Raw genomic sequence first — 18,067 nt, 5'->3', positions numbered from 1 at the left:
ATGATCAACTTGATAAGGATATGAAAGTCAAGGTGACAATTTAAGAAGGTTTTAATCATTGATGTCATTGGCCATAACTGTTCAACAGACATAATCAACAATAATAAAAGCATTCCTAGTTCTTGGGCTCAATCCAGTGTCATTGAATAGACCCTCTCATTTTGTATTCTGTGAGTATGGTTCTGGGTGCTATGTCTTATGGGAGAAGATAGAGAGAAGAGATGAGAGATATGGAGTGTTACACATAATCAGTTTTTGGTCTTTTTTTAGTTACAGATTAGAAAGTTATTTGGGGCAAACATGATTAAGAAAGAAACTGCAATCTAGTTTTTGTTAGTCATGCAATGTTAGATCATATTGCATAGAGGGCTGGAGGGGTAAGTGAAAATAAAGATTCCTCAGACTTTTCCATATCTGTTTATTTTATCAAACCAGCCCAAGAAAGCTTCAGGATGCTGGGAACACACTGCTGTGTGCTGTGCCAAACAGAGGCTATTGAAGCCCAGACTCTGTGAACTTCACTAGCCTTGCTTCCCATGGTTCTGCCATTCCTCCCCTTTCAGCCCTCCTCTAACCCTCTCTCTACCACCAGCTCCAAAAATTGCTTTAACCATTTTATCCCTTTCCTGGAGATGTGGCCCACTCCCCTGGGATTTAGTGCTTTCTGGGCACTTTCCGAGCAATGTGTGCTGTCTGTTAGATGTGAAGTTCCATGGTGATTGTGGGATTTGATTCATGCATTTGCTGTTCTTCTGCTTGACAGCACTACACAATGTGACCCTGTCCTACTTTTAGAGCCTTATTCTGCAGAATTCTTCTTCATTCCTTCTTCAGTTCAGCCATGCTGCCTTTGCATTGCCTCTTCCCCATGCCTGGAATGTCCTTTTCCCTTATGTCCATGTTTAGAATTGCAGGTCTCCTTCATGAAACAGCTCAAATACCTTTCAAGATGTCTACCAGACCAGGAGGCAGCCAAGCAGTCCCCATGTATAGAGTAGAGCCAAACCCTGACATTCATACCAGACTAAATGGTGATAACTTAATCCAATGAAAAACTGTAATACAGAAATTTTTTTTCCCATGTCGGGACTTTCAAAGGCAATGGGAAAGCAACCACACCAGCAAAATTAGTGTCAGCATGATGAGAGATGAGAAATTGTACACTGCTCTTTGTCCTGAGGCAGCAAAAGTCTACAAGCCACCTGAGAAATCAGCTAGATAATAAAGCTATATTGAACACTGTGCCTGGCACTGTGCTGAGGACTAGCCATATAAAGAAAATCAGAAGACATTCTCTGCCTTCAAGGATCTCACATTCTAATGGAGAAGATAAAGGATAAAAGCTATGTACAAACAAGCTAAACTAGGGATAAATTAAAGATGATAAACAGAGGGTAAACACTGTATTTAAGGGATCTCCAGATTGGTCAGAAAGTCCCAAGCAATCTCTGGCCAATCATTCTGGTAGGCCATTTTGAAACTTTTCTTAAATAATCTCTAAAGATGCCATACTTTTTAGCTTAGTAATACCAGTACTAGAAAAGGGCCACATGCACAAAAAGATTCCTGGCAGTCTTTTTCATAGGATCAAAGCATTCGAATCTAAGGGGATACTTACTTTTTGAGGAAAAGGTAAACAAAATGTGGCATATTCATTTAATGACCTATACTTTTCTTTTTTTTTCTTTTTGGAGGGGGGAAAGTAGGGCATTTGGGGTTAAATGACTTGCCCACATGTTTAGTAAGTGTTAAGTGTCTGAGGCTGGATTTGATCTCAGGTCCTCTTGACTGCAGGGCTGGTGCTCTGTTCACTGTGCAACCTTGCCACCCCTTTACTTTTCATAAGATCTGATATAATGGGTAGTTTCAGAGGCAGCTAGGAATACCCCTCTGGCTCAATGAAGAATAAAGTTGAGTAGATCTTGCATAATAATTCAGAAAATAACTGTGAAGTAATCAAGAAAAACAACTTTGAAATCCTTTAGAACTCTGAAAACTGGAAGGCAATATTATGGAGAAACAGTCAACAGACAATAAATGCCTTGATCCTTAAGGATGGAATTAAAGGAAAACAACAAGAATGACTAGGATGAAAGTTGAAATCTTAGATCCCTTCTTTCCAGAGAATGGGCCTGTTGTACTCAGGTTTTGTTGTTGTTTTTTGTCTGTTCAAGGTGTCCATAAGTTTCAGTATCACCCAGCACAAATTCCAGCAAGAAAATATTCATGTGCTAACAAGAGGACTTGAGAAATTGTGGTCCCTGTTAATACATAAGTGTAGTGACCTTCATCAATACTGGGAGCAGTAGGAGCTGTCCAGTATTTGTTTATTTTAGAGTCTGAGTTTATCATCCTCTGTATTGGCTGGCCTTTCTAGTTTATAGGCATTTGTAGATTCCATGAGTATAACAGCTGCACTTTCATCCAAGTCATTAATAAAATGCTAAAAATCATAGGGGAAAAGATCTCCCGAGTGTTCCACTGGAGCTTCTGGTCACCATGAAAATGAACCATTAAGAGTTATACTTTGTATCCAACAATTCAACCCATTTGGAAACCTAGAACTGTCACATTATTTAATCCACAGCTTTCCATGTTTTCTACAATAATAGAATGGCACAATTAATAAAAGCTTTAAAGAAGTCATGATAATATCTACTCACAGCAATCCCCTCATCTATGAGTTTAATAACCTGATCAAAAAAAAAAAAAAGGAAATTAAATTAGTCAGCCATGACTCACCCTTAATAAAATCATGTTGACTCTTTGCAATTCACTTAACATTCTAGATGTGGAGGTCTTAATTGTGTGGCCATGACGTTATGTGTGTGTATGTATTTGTGTATATGTATACACAATATAGGCACACATAATATATTTATGCACAAATGTATTTCAGTATAATGGGGCTTGTTATTTCAATATAAATAGTTCATCTTATTTCATCCATCTAATAGAACACTTAAATAATAATAAAAACTCTATAGGCTTCATCAAATGGTTAAAGGGGGTTCACATTTTTAAAAAGTAAAAAATGCTAAGAATTCTAATTGTAGAAGTTTTCCAAAAATTTATTTTATGATAATGTCCAGAATTTTTTTTCAGGAATCACAGTTAGTCTCTTTGTTATATTGGTTGAAGGCTATTTTCTTCATTTAAAAAATCAGGATGACATATTCCTCCTTCATTATCGCGGTGCTGCTCTCACCACACCCCGTTTTCCATATCTTTTCCCCAAGTATCAATAATAGTGGCTCAGAAACAATCTTCCAGTTCTTTCCACAACCAAGGATGAAGAGCTCCTTGACCAGAGCACTTGAGATTATCCAAGGTAGCACAAGGCTCTCTTATTGTCTCCTTAATTATCTTTCATAATGAATCTGTACTCATTATTTTGTTCTGTCATTTCCAATAGAAAGGACATTCTTTCTTGACAAAACAGAAACCAAATTATAGTTGAGAAGTTTTGTCTTGTCCCTTTTGTCATTTATTAGCATCCCATCCACCCTAAACAGAGATTCTATCACACCCATTTTCATGTATGTATATGAATGCAGAAGTCATATATGACTCAAACAAGTGAAGTTTTCTTAGCAAAATTTTGGCAAAATGTAGACACGTGAATAATTGAAGTTTTCCATCCCTGTTTATATCATGTCTATTCATCAGTCTTGCCATTTCTTTATTAACCTTCTCATAGCTTTGCTCATTTTCATCTGGTGGCATGTATTGTATTCTGATGAGAGAATCACTGTTTTTCCTTTCATTGACCTTCACACAAATACTCTCCATCATTCCATCCCTGGATCTGCCCCATTCTTGGATTAGCTCAGATGAATATACATTCTTCATATTCAGTGTCAAGACATCTCCTTTTATCTATCTTGTGTCTTTTGAATAAGGTATGCCTATTCATATGTTCCAGTTATAGGTTTCATCCTACTAATCCTTAGTGATATTTGGAAGTCAGATTTTTACACTTGTGTTAGGAACACTAATGTTTCCTTTCTCGATCCCTAAACTTCAGGTATTTTCACACGGGTGTTTGCAGTCATCAGTTTTACTACTGTCTCCTCTCTTGGATTTTCTCTTGTTCACTTCTGCATGTGTTAGATGCTATTCTTCTTCTTTGTGAGTGTCCTTCGTAGCTTCTATCATTGAGCATATACGGAAGAAAACTTCTCCCTCCCCTGCTGTTTTTAATTTAAAGCTCTTTTGATTAGATTTGCAAGATACCTGGCAAACACATTCTTATGCTGTTAGTCATACTCCATCTCTGGCCAGGAAACTGTCAATCTTAAGTTGTAAATCCAAATCCCATTCTCAGATATCACCTTCTTGGCCAGCTGTTCATTTCCCAAATGATTTTCTTTTCTCATCAGCATCCCTTACCTTCAATAGGCAAATGTGAATAAAATACCATCTGTGGTTTCCAGCTTCTTCCCTAAAATGTCATAATGATGGCAAGAATTTGTATACTTTTTCTGGTATTTTCATTTGAATCACATGAATCACCCAAAGAAATAGTTGTTCATTTTTAAAGGTTAAGAGAATATATATATATATATATATATATGTATATATATATATAATGTGTGTGTGTATATATGTAAAGAGAATGTGTGTATGTGTGTGTATATATATATATATATAAGTAAAGAGAATGTGTGTGTGTACACACACACACACACACACACACACACACATATTCTCCTGGGAACACAATAGATTTCTCAATTGTTTTTAGTTAAATAAATAAATAGCTGCCTCAGTAGCATGGAAAAGGGAGTCATGAATACTTTTTTCTCTTCCCCTTACTGGATGATGTCTCATATGAGACACTCTTGGCTTCTACTATGCCAGTCATGTGATTATAAAACATTTCTTCTCATTTGGAGCACCCAGCTTTCCCCTCCTCCAGAAGAGCCTCACATCTGTTATTAACTTTAATTATGTAATTGTTCACTTCCCTCCCTTTCTCCTCTGCATCTCCTTCCATTTTACATTATCATGAAAAGAGTCAAGTGCCCATTCTTCCACCTGTCTGTTATTGTCATTATTATTATTATTTTAATTTCTTCCTGCTCTTTCCTTTGGGATGCCATAATTCTCTCTAAATAATAGTACTATGGGGAGAATCTTTCTCAGGCTCCTCATCTTCTACAAGAAGGAAATTATCTTTCTCTGGGAAAACATAAACATCATCCATGTTTTGTTAAAAAAAATTACATTTCAATCTTCAATCACGTCACTCAGAAACTGACTTTACTTTCCATTATGTTTAACATTCATAGACTTGTTTCTTGAAACTACTTGTGGATATTTGCATCTTAGCACCACATCTGGTTATCATTTTTATACTCAATAATCCTTTCTTAATAAATTGACATCCCCACTAAAATCCTTTTCCATTTTCTCAAAAATTCTCCAGTTACAACCATGTTTCTTTTCCCTTCAGCCTTGAGGAATCACACTGTGGCTTCCACAATTGTCCTCACAGCTCAAAACACTCTATCAATGTGCTAAACACTCTAATTTGCCTCTTACATTTTCTTCTCACCTAACATTGTCTAGTCAGGTGTCTACTCCTTATTCTTCTTGAATCTACCACCTTAGGTTCTTCTCTCAAATCTCCTTTGTTTGCACTTCTTTATTATTCTGCTCAGTTTTTTTTTTCTCTTACAACCTGTAAGTGGAGACTGAGATACTTTCTGGAACTGGAAATTATTTTCCAAGTGTTCTTAAACTTAGACAAAATTTGCCAAATATCTTCAATCCAAATTATGCATCTACCCTACTTGCTAATGCAATCCCTTCTGTGATATTTCTTCTAGACCTGAGGCTGCCTTTAATTCTTCAGAAAAGATGCAGCCATTTTCTGACTATTTCCTATCACTGTGCTGATAAACAATGGAGAGGTGGGGGAAGGGAGATATTTTACCTGTATGATGATCCAGAGTTGAAGACATATGCCAAAGTTTCAAGAAGGTGAATTCTTATTTTCTCCCCTTGGACATTTTGTGAGAGAAGAACTGCTTTATGCTTTTGCATGGGGAGAGGGGCAACAGTAGCCTTTTTTCCTCACCCACCACCATATGTCCATGGACACATGGGGTTTCTGTTCCTGCTGAGTTTCTTCTTTCATGATGCTAGATGAACAAGTATGCCAAGAATTGGCACCCAGATGACTAGGAAGACCTGTGGATTTATGGAAACAATCCAAGATCCTACAAACAATCAAATTCCCACAGCCAGGGCTGATGAAAAAATATCCCTGTGAAAAAAACCTATTTTGTGAAGAACCAACAATGAATCAGAACCTCCATGCAAGTAAATAACTCATCTAACAGTTACACCTCAGCAAGAAGTTAACTTGATGGGATTTCTACAAAAGGAGAAAAGTTCTCTGATAAGAAGCACCCCATTTGCCTTTCAAGTATAAGTGTGTATCGGTCGGTAGGAACAATGTTAACTTAGAGTCCACTATTTTCATGAACCAAGCAGGTATATAGAGAGGATAGTGTGCCTACTGAATTAGGAGAATGTGACTTGACTTGGTCCTTGCTGTGCCATAGTAAATATCCCTTTGTAAAAGCTAATTTACATTGATTGCCTAATTGGTATTGGAGAAATGTCAATTCATAACAGTATATTCCTAAGCACGCTGGTGAGGACTTGTAACAGTATTTCTTATAGTATCTGGCCCACAGGCTTATAGAATCTTGAATAGACAAATAACTAATTCTTTCTGAGAAATATAGCAATAGGATAATTAAAACTAATGATATTATTTGTATCATATAAATATTAATATATTATATTAATTAATATTAATTAATATATTATGTAAATAATTAATAAGATGATGAATAAAATTGAATATAGCAATAGGAATTGAGTGGGTGGAGAACAAAACATGAAAAAGATTGGATTTCTATGGCTTTCCTTCTTGCATTTCTACAATGACCATAACATCAATGTCACTCTTCTTTCATTATCCTGTTCTACTTGAGAGAAAAGAGAATGTTAGGTAGAGTTGGGAGAGGCATTACAGGGGAAAAAAAATTCTGAAATCCCTAAGTCTTGCAACCTAGGAAGCATCCTCTCACACCCATATCCAATCTGCAGCCTCAGCCGGTCAATCTCATCTTTGTAAGCCCTCTCTCCTCTTTCCTCTCTCCTCTGACACTGCTCCCATCCCAGTACAGGATCTCATCACCTCACACCTGGATTATTTATTGGTGGCTCAGCCTGCCACAACTCTCTCCCCAGTCCAATTCATCCTCCACTGTCACTGAAGTGCTCTTTTTGTAAAGCATAAGTCAGATTGAGTCAAATGCTACCACCCACTCAATAAACTGCTTTAGCTTTCTGTTTCTTCCAGGATCAGTCAAATGCTCTGTCTAACATTCAAAGCCTTTAACTTGTCCCACTTTCCTTTACATCTTCTTTTTAAAATTGTTTTCATTCATTTCATTAAAAATTCCAAATTATATGTAAAGAAAAATTAACAATCTTTTTTTTTTATTATTTCTGGTTTCAAACTCTCCTCAAACTTTCCAACCCTTTCCTTCCTTGTCAAGGCAAGTAATTGTATATCAGTTATACATGTGAAGTCATGGGAAACACATCTCTATATTGGCCATGATGTGGAAGAAATCAGACAAAAAAAAAAGGAAAAAAAAAGAAAAATTGAAAAAAAATACGGCTTGATCTTCATTAAGATTCCATCAGTTCCTTCTTTGGAGCTGGATAGCATTTTTCATAATTTCTTTCCAATCCCTTGGATCATTGCTGAGAAAAGTTAAATCATTCACAGTTGACCATCATTACTATTGCTGTTACTATGTGCAATATTTTCCTGTTTCTCATCATTTCACTTTCCATGAGTTCATATTAGTTTTCCCAGATCATTCTGAAACCAAACCATCCTGTTCATCATTTCTTACAACACAATAACATTCCATTGCAATCACAAATCACAATTTGTTCAACCATTCTCCAGTTGATGGATATCCCCTTAATTTGAAATTCTTTGCCACCCCAAACAGAGCTATTATAAATATTCATGTAGATATAGGCCATCGTTTTTTTTTTCCTTTTCTTTCCCACTTCTTTGAGATACAGACATAGTAGTGATATTACTGCTTCAAAGAGTATGTATATTTTAAAGCCCTTTAAGCATAATTCCAAATTGTTTTCCCTAATTATTGGACTAGTTCACAAATTCACCAATAGTACATTATTGTCCTAGTCTTTATCAATCCTTCCAACATTTATCATTTTCCATTTTTTTTCATCCTAGCCAATCTTAAAGGTGTGAGCTATCACAGATTTGCTCTAATTTATATTTCTCTAATCAGCAGTGGTTTCATACATATTTCAATGTAAGTTTATAGCTTTGATTTATTCTTCTGAAAATTGCCTGTTCATATTCTTTGACTATTTATCAAGTAGGACTTTCCACTTTTTTGTACTTTATTCCCTAACATGTATTCTTCAATGCAGAGACACCAGCCTCTTTGTTGCTGCATGAACAATACACTCCATCTTTCAGCTCAGGGCATTTTCTTTTGCTATCCCTGATATTTGGATTTCTCTCCCTCTTCTGCTCCACCTACTGACCTCCCTGGCTTCCTTTAAGTACCAAGTTAAAAGTTGTTACTTAATTGATTGGAAATTATTATTTAATAATTTCCTTAATTGACTGATTGGAAAACTAGGAAATGTTTTCCAACCCCATTTAATTATCTCTGTTAGTTCCTTTAACTCTGTTAATGTAGCTTTCCCTCTGTAAATTATTTTTATCCAGTATCCAGCTTATTTGTATATATTTGTTTGCATGTTGTCTCCTCCATTGGACTGTAAACTGCTTGATGGCAAGAAGTGACTTTCACTTCTTTTTTGTGTCCCCAGCACTTATTACAGTGCCTGGAATATGATAGATGCATAATAAAATGTATATTTAGTAATTGACTGAAATTCCCCCTCCCTCAATTTTGTAGAAGAAAAAATTTTATTGTGAAAAGATTCAATGACATTCAATTAAAGACCAGTGATTAGTGGGGTTATTTCACACTATGCTATATTGCTTGTAAATTTAATAATAAAATTTTTGAAACTATAATTCCTTTTTTTTTCTTTTTGGAGAAGGAGGGGAAGGGCAATTGGGGTTAAGTGTTTTGCCCAGGGTCACATGGCTAGTAAGTGTTAAGTGTCTGAGGCCGGATTTGAACTCGTCCTCCTGACTCGAGGACCAGTGTTCTATTCACTGCACCACCTAGTTCCCCCCTGAAACTGGAATTCTAACATTGTTCAAACATGTTTTCAGTTAAAAGTAATTTCCTTGAATTGAGAAGAAGGATCACTGGCCAAGAAAATGGGGGCAATGTCTTCTGATTCTAGTTTTGCCACTACAAAACTGAATGACATTGAAAAATATTTCCATTCCCAGGTCCTGTTTCTGTATCTGGAAAAATGAATAGATATGAATGAATGAATGAATGAATGAATGAATGAATGAACGAAAAAGCATTTGTTAAATCTTCCTTTGGCCACGCATTGATCTAATCATTCTGAGGATAGACACACAGATAGACACACAGAAATGAAAAAGTTGTTGCCAGTCATCTGCTGAGCTAGTTTGCATCAACTCAAGTAAAGGGATTATTTTATTTTCAGTGTGAACATTTATACCTCAGATATGAGCAAATTGTGCTTGTTTAGCAACACATATACTAAAATTGGAATGAAAGAGAAAGATTAGGATTATTTCTGAGCAAGGATGACATGCACATTTGTGAAGAGTTACATTTTTTTTATGTTAATTGCTCTTGGGTAGACTGAGCCAATGCAATAAAATAGACAATTTTACCTAAATTAATTTCTGGAAAGCTCAAAGGGGAGCTTAAAAATCATATAAGAGAAGTAGAAGAAAAATTGAAGAAATAAATGAGAATTATGAAAGAGAATTATGAAAAGAGTCAACAGCTTGGAAAAAGAAAACAACTGCTTAAAATGTAGAATTGGCCAAATGGAAAACGAGGCACAAAAGCTAACTGAGGAAAGCGACTTCTTCAAAGTTAGAATTGGGAAAATAGAAGCTAATAACTAATGACTTTCTGAGACATCAAGAATCAATTAAACAAATTCAAAAGAAGTAAAAATATAGAAGAAAATGTAAAATACATCATTGGAAAATCAAATAACCTAAAAATACATCCAGGAGAGACAATGTCAGAATTGTTGGACTACCTCAATGTCATAATCAAAAGGAGGACCTGGACACCATCTTTCAAGAAATTATAATGGAAAACTGGCTACATAGCCTGGAACTAGAGGTCAAAATAGGCATTGAAAGAATCCAGCAATAACCTCCTGGAATAGATTCCATAATGTAAACTCCAAGGAACATTATAGACAAATTTCAGTACTATCAAATGAAGGAAAAATAATACTGCAAGTGGACAGAAAGATACAATCAAAAAATTAGAAGCTACAATCAGGATTACACAGGGCTTTGCAGCTATAAAATTAAATGATCAGTGGTCATGGAACGTGATATTCTAGAAGACAAAGATGTTAGGACTACAAACAAGAATCACATACCTGTTTAAATGAAGCATAATTTTTCAAGGGAAAAATGGCCATTCAATGAAATAAAAAGATGTCAAGCTTTTATAAGGAGAAAACCAGAATTGAACAAAAATATTTGATCTCCAATATCAAGAACCAAGACAAGTCTAAAAAGGGTGAGGTGGGGGAGGCGGGGAGGAAAGAAAACATAAGGGATTTAATGGAGCTGAACTGTTTACATCCCTACCTCGGAAGGTGGTACTTGTAATTCTTTTTAAAAAATGTTCCACTCATAGCCCAGCTAGAAGGAATAATAAGGTGGATAAGGATATAAAGGTAAGGATATGAGGTGAATTTGAGAGAATGACAAAAATAATGAAGAGAGGAGAATAAGGAAAGGAGAGGTAGAAGGGCATAAATTATTTCATGTGAAGAGGCATGAAAAATAAATATTATGAAAGAGGGAAGGATGGGACAGTGGGTGATGGGATTTCTTGAACCTTATTTTCATCAGTATTGACTCAGAAGAAATAAAATAATATTTCAATTGAATATAGAAATCTAACTTACCTAAAATAAAAGTAGGAGGGGAGTAAATTATCTAAAAGGGGGATGATTTAGAGAAGAGATGGCAGACCTAGACAGGCAATATACAGAAGCAAAAAAAAAACTGTGAAGGAGGGAGAGACAGAGAGAAAATTTAGACAAATTCGTAAGTATCCAAGTCATTCCCCAATTGATAGATGGTCAAAGGACATGAAAAGGTATTTTTTAGATTAAAAATTAAAGCTATCTATATGCACATGAAAAAGTTCTAAATTACTTTTAATTAGAGAAGTGTAAATTATAAGAACTGTGAGGTATAACTTCACATCCATCAGATTGGCTAAGATGACATAAATGGAAAATGATTAATGTTGGAGGGGATGGGTAAAGATTGGAACTCTAATGTACTATTGGTGGAATTGTGAACTAGTCCAACCATTCTGGAAAACATTTTGGAACTACATGCAAAGGACAACCAAACTGTGCATACCCTTTGATCCAGCAATACCACTACTAGGTCTGTATCCCAAAGAGATCATAAAAAAGAAAAGAGAAACTACATATGCAGAAACATATTTATAGCAGCCATTTTCATGGTGAAGAATTACTTGAAATTAAAAGGATGCTTGTCAATTGGGGAATGACTGAACAAGCTGTGTGATATGAATGTAATGGAATACTATTGTGAATTAAGAAATGATGAACAGGAAGATTTCAGAAAAACCTGGAGAGATTTTTATGAACTGATACAAAGTGAAATGAGCAGAATGAGGAAAACATTGTACATAGTATCAGCAAATTATGTGATGATCAGCAATGAATGACTCATCTTTTTTCAGCAACACAATGATCCGATACAAATTAAAAGGTCTGATGAAGTAAAAAGATATTCACATAAAAATAAAGAACTGATGGGCTCTGAATGTGAAGCAAAGCATACTGTTTTAATTTATTGTTATCTTTTTCATGTTTTTTTTTCTTTTGATCTGTTTCTTTCACAACTGAGACTAGAATGAATATATTTTATATGATAGCACATGTATAAAATATATCATATTGAATTCCATTTCTAAGAAGAGGGTAAGGAGAGCAGCTAGGTGGTGCAGTGAATAGATCACCGGCCCTACAGTGAGGAAGAACTGAGTTGAAATCTAGCCTTAGACACTTGATATACTTACTAGACATGTAACATTGGGCAAGTCACTTAACCCCAATTGCCCTTCAAAAAGCAAGAAGAAGAAGAAGAAGAAGAAGAAGAAGAAGAAGAAGAAGAAGAAGAAGAAGAAGAAGAAGAAGAAGAAGAAGAAGAAGAAGCAGGAGGAGGAGGAGGAGGAGGAGGAGGAAGAGGAGGAGGAGGAGAGGGAAGGATGGAGGAAGAAAACTTTGGAACTCAAAATCTTGTAAAAATGAATGTTACAAATTTTCTTGACTTATAATTGGGAAAAATAGTATTAAAAAGAAATGGATGAGGTATATGTAGAAGCTGTTTTCAGAAGAAAAATAACAACTATAAACAGTCATATAAAATGCTCTATATCACTACTAATTAGAGAAATACAAATTAAATCAACTCTAAGATACCACCTCAAACCTATCAGATTGGCTAAGATGACATAAAAATGGAAATTGTTAAATGTTGGAAGCAATGAATAAAGATTAAAGCACTAATGCATTGTTTTTTGGAATTGTGAACTAGTCCAACCATTCTGGAAAACAATTTGGAACTGTGCTGAAAGGGCTATAAAAGTAGGCATATACTTTGATGCAGTAATATCATTACTATGTCTGTATCCCAAAGAGATGAAAGAATAAAAGAAAAGAACCCCCCCACACACACACATATATTCTTTTCCTTTTTTCTTTCACATGTATGTGTGTGTGTTTGTGTGTGTGCTTTATTTGTGGTAGCAAAGAATTAGAAACTGCCCACCAATTGGGGAATGGATGCAAAAGTTGTGGGACATGATTACAATGGAATATTATCATGCTACAAGAAATAATGAGGATAGTTTCAGAAAAACCTGGAAATATTTATATGAACAGATGCAAAATTAATTGAACAGAACCAGGAGAATGGTTTATATAGCAACAGCATTATTGTAATGATGATAAATTGTGAATGATTTAGCTAAGCAATAATGATTCAAGATATTTGAAGGAACTTATGAAAAATGTTCTCCACCTACAGAGAAGAAACTAATGGAGTCTGAATGCAGAATCCTTTTTTTTTTCAATCTTTCCTTATTTTTCTTTTGCTTTTTCTTTGTTTTCTTTCATAACATGGCAAATATAGAAATATGCTTTATGTGACTCCACATCTAAAAGCTATATACATTTGCTTGGCTTTTCAATGTGGGGCAGGGGAGGGGAGAAATTAGAAGTCACCTTAAAAAAAGTAGAAAAAAAGTTATTAGGGGCAGCTAGGTGCACAGTGAGTTAGAGCACCGGCCCCGGAGTCGGGAGTACTCGGGATCACTTCCAGCCTCAAATACTTAACACCCACAAAAAATAACTGGCTGTGTAACCTTGGGCAAGTTACTTAACCAAGATTGCTTTAAAAAGTTATTAAAGTTATTTTGAAAAGATAAAATTTAAACACTTTCAAAAAATAAAGAAATCAGCAAACACTGTAAATGAGTTCTTGATTCATTATTTTTCTTATTATCTACATTTAAAAATGATTATGGAGAAAAATGTCACCAATGTAAATTAAACTTAATAGTTTCATGAGTATGCTCCTGTCTCCCTGAGAGCGAGTTTTAAAATATTCCCCAGTACAGAACTTATCGCTGTTTACAGGGAGAGCACATTCTACTAAGGGGAAACAAACATATAAAGAAGTACAGAGACTAGAGATGGATATTGTAGTATGGAAAGTTACAAAGATAATGAGTGGTGACATAATGGTGTAGGTAGAGAGCACCTTTCCATTAGCAAAAACATTATTGCTTTTCAATTCTTACAAAACTGGAAAGTCCTGGGGGTGGGGGTTAGAGAATCGGAAGGAAGTGATCTGTAGTGAGGAAATGTTTAGGAGTAAGTTGGATCATGAGAGGAGCCACCACCCTGGCCTAATTTAGAAAGCCATCTGAGCCTCTCAGTAATCGGGGCAGCAGAGTCCCAGCAGGAAACATGGAAATTAAAGCTGAAGTCCAGAAGGAGCCCCAGCCATCAGACTCACTCACACCAAGGGCAATTCACAGCTGCCTCACCAGCTTCTCACCAAGAGACAGGAGGATCCATCAGAGCTGGGTAAGAGAAAGCACAGGGCCCGTCTCATCACAGGACAGGAGGATCCATCAGAGCTGGGTAAGAGAAAACTCAGGGTCCACAGCAGAGACAGCAGCTTCTTCTGGGGCTATCAGCCCCTAGCCTGGAAGTTTAAAAATCACCTGCCTGATTTTCCAGGGACCAGGATGGCAAAGTAAACTCTAGCTGCTGCAATTCTCCCTCCATGACCAAGAAAACCCAGAGATAAATGTCCCACCTAGAGTAAAATCCTGAAATAGCAGACATAGCCTCAGGATTAGGAGTCACTGAGAAAGGGTGCAACTGAGGCAGTTAGGAGTATGAACAGAAGAGCTTGGGTCTCAACAAACCTTACCTCACCTGACCATAAAAAGCCTGCCTGAGCTGTAGCCCAGGAGCATAGAGGCAGAAATCTGAAGCAGCAAGACCACCCCTCCCCCACAGATTTCTCTGTGAGTCTCAGGGTAACTCCTGGGAAATACAGAGTGTCTTGGCCTTGGCCTCAATCTAAACACCCATAGGCTACAGCACACAAAGCCAACAACTAGGCACATATCTCCCAGCCTGAGAAGCTTAGGTCAGAGAACTCTGTATCCCAGGAGCAGAAATACACTTTAAAGGACAGGAAATAGATAATTACAATGGGCCAGAAGCAACTTGCAAAAGCAAGACCAAGCACAATAGAGTCCTATTATTCTGAACAAGAAGAATCGCTTTCAGGAGACACCTTGGACTCTATGTCCACACCTGAGACCACAGATGGAAATAAGAAGGTTTCTCAAGCCCAAAAAACATTCTTGGAGGAGCTCAAAAATTTTTAAAAGCCAAATTAGGGTGGTAGAAGATAAATTTAAATAATCAGTGTCCAAAATGGAACAAAAGTCTCACTAAAGAAAACAAATCCTTAAAAAGCAAAATTGTAAACTAATTGGAGAAAACACCTCCCTAAAAAAAGACCTTAGAAAAATAACTGAAGAAAATAATCAACTAAAAGTTAGAATAAGTCTAATAGAAGCTCAGCACTCTATAATGCACCAACAGTCAATCAAACAAAACATTAAGACTAAAATATTGGAAGAAAGTGTGAAATATCTCACAGGAAAAACAACTGAAATGGAGAACAGATCTAGGAGAGATAGCTTAAAAATTATTGCTCTACCAGAAAGCCATAATGAAAAAACAGGTGGGATAACATCCTCCAAGAGATTGTCAAAGAAAACTGTCCTGAAGTCCTAGAATCACAAGGTGAAATAGTTATCGAAAGAATTCACCAGATTCCTCCTAAAAGAGATCCCAAATTGAAAACTACAAGAAATATAGTAGTCAAATTCCAGAATTACAAGATTAAGGAGAAAATATTGCAAGCAGGCAAAAAGAAACAATTCAAATATCCTGAAACTACAGTCAGGATTACACAGGACCTAGTAGCTTCCACATTAAAGGATCGGAGGGATAGGAATTTGATATTTCATAAGGCAAAATAGCTAGGAATGCAACCAAGGATTAACTACATAGCAAAACTGAACATAATCTTTCAGGCAAAGAGATGGTCATTTAATGAAATAAGGGACTTCCAGACATTCCTGATGAAAAAGCCACAGCTCAATGGAAAATTTGATCTCCAATTACAAGACTCAAGAAAGACATGAATAGGTAAACAAGGAAAAAACACACACACACCTACACACATGCACACTCACACACACACATGCACATAACTTGGGATGCAATAAGAGCAAACTGTTTACATACCTATATGAGAAGCTAATAACTGTCAATATTGAAATTTATATGACTATCATGACCTTTAAAAGGGATATACATAGATAAAAGGTGTGGGTATAAATGAACTAATCTGATGATAAAATAACAACCTTATTAAGGGGTCCAAAGGGACTGTAATGTGTTAAAAGGAAAGGATGACACAGAAAAAAGGTAAATTACACCATACAGAGAGGCATAAAACATATTATAGTAGAGGGGAAGGAAAGAGGGAGAGGAACATCATTTGAACATTATTCTTACTGGGTCTGGTTCAAAGAGTACTCAACATAATCAATTGAGTGTAAGACTACTTTGAAAACACATAAAAACTCATTAAATAGAGGGAAAGGAGGGAGGGAGAGGAGCTCTGTATGAAATTTACTCTCATTATTTTGGGGTCAAAGGGGGAATAACATACTCAGATAAGTATAAAAATCTATTGTGTCTTATAGGCAGGTAAGGGAGAGGATAAGAAGGAAGCAAAATTGCAGTAAGGGAAGAGGGTAGGTAAAGAGGGGGGGCACAGGGAGGGAACACTGAAGAGGTAATGGTCAAAAGGAAATGCTTAAGGAGGGGAAGGGAGAAGGAAGAAACCAAAACATAAGCAGGGAAGGGAATAGGATGGAGGGAAAGAGACAGATAGTAATCATTGCTGTGAATGTAATGGGATGAACACTCCCATTAAACAAAGGAGTATAGCAGAATGGATTAAAAGACATAATCCTACAATATGTTGTCTACAAGAAACACATTTGAAACAAAAGGATAATCACAAGGTAAAGGTAAAAGGCTGGAGTAGAATATATTATGCTTTATCTAAAGTAAAAAAAAAAAAACAGGTGTAGCAATCCTTATCTCAGATAAAGCAAAAGCAAAAAATAGATCGAATTAAAAAAAGATAGGAAAGGAAACTGTATCCTGCTAAAAGGCACCATGGAGAATGAAGCAATATCATTACTAAATATACATGCTCCAAGTGGTATCATGTCCAAATTCTGAGAGGAAAAGTTAAGGAAATTAGAGGAAGAAATAGATAGCAAACCTATACTTGTTGGGGACCTTAATCTCCCCCTCTCTGAACTCAATAAATATAACCTCAAAATAAACAAGAAAGAAGTGTAGGAGGAAAATAGAATTTTAGAGTGGCTAGATATGACTGATCTCTGGACAAAACTGAATGGGGATAAAAAGGAATATACTGCCTTCTCAGTGGTTCATGGCACATACCTAAAAATCAACCATGTACTAAAAACCTCACAATTCAGTGCAGAAAGGCAGAAGTATTAAAGGTATCCTTCTCAGATCATGATGCAATAGAAATCATACGCAATAAAAGGTCATGGAAAGATAGGCTAAAAACTAATTGGAAAATAAACAATTTAATCATAAAGAATGAGTGGGTCTAACAAGAAATTATGAAAAGAATAAATAACTTCATTCAAGAGAATGACAAAAATGAAACAACATACCAAAATTTGTAGGATGCAGAAAAGGCAGTTCTAAGGGGAATTTTTATATCCCTGAGTGCATATATGAATAAATTAGAGAAAATGGAGCTCAATGAATTGGGCATGCAGTTGAAAAAGCTAGAAAAAAACTAACTAAAAATCCCCAATTGAAATCTAAATTAGAAATACTGAAAACTATAGGAGAGAATAATAAAATAGAAATAAAAACCTATTGAATTAATAAATACAACTAAGAGTTGGTTTTATGAAAAAGTCATTAAAATTTATAGATACTTAATATGATAAAAAATGAGAAAAGAAAACCAAATTATGAGCATCAAAAATGAAAAGGGTGAATCTACCTCCAATGAATAGGAAACTAAAACAATCATTAGGAATTATGTTGCCCAATACTATGCAAATAAATTTGACAATCTTAGGGAAATCAATGAATATTTACAAAAATATAAATTTCCCAAAAATAA

General features: G+C 35.7%; 1 non-coding gene across 1 annotated transcript; it reads left to right on the top strand.

Annotated features, from left to right (window-relative positions):
• Window positions 1–9,714: 9,714 nt before the first annotated feature.
• Window positions 9,715–9,819, top strand: LOC138157916 (U6 spliceosomal RNA). Its single transcript, XR_011167499.1, has one exon. It is a non-coding gene; the product is annotated as a U6 spliceosomal RNA (small nuclear RNA).
• The last annotated feature ends 8,248 nt before the right edge of the window (window positions 9,820–18,067 follow it).

The sequence above is a fragment of the Petaurus breviceps genome, unplaced genomic scaffold, assembly GCF_028583685.1.
Source record: "Petaurus breviceps papuanus isolate PSGF00001 unplaced genomic scaffold, PetGlider_PUasm1.0 173, whole genome shotgun sequence".
Taxonomy (NCBI): Eukaryota; Metazoa; Chordata; class Mammalia; order Diprotodontia; family Petauridae; genus Petaurus; species Petaurus breviceps.
Note: the sequence above shows the minus strand (reverse complement) of the source record. Positions and strands in the feature narration are given on the sequence as shown.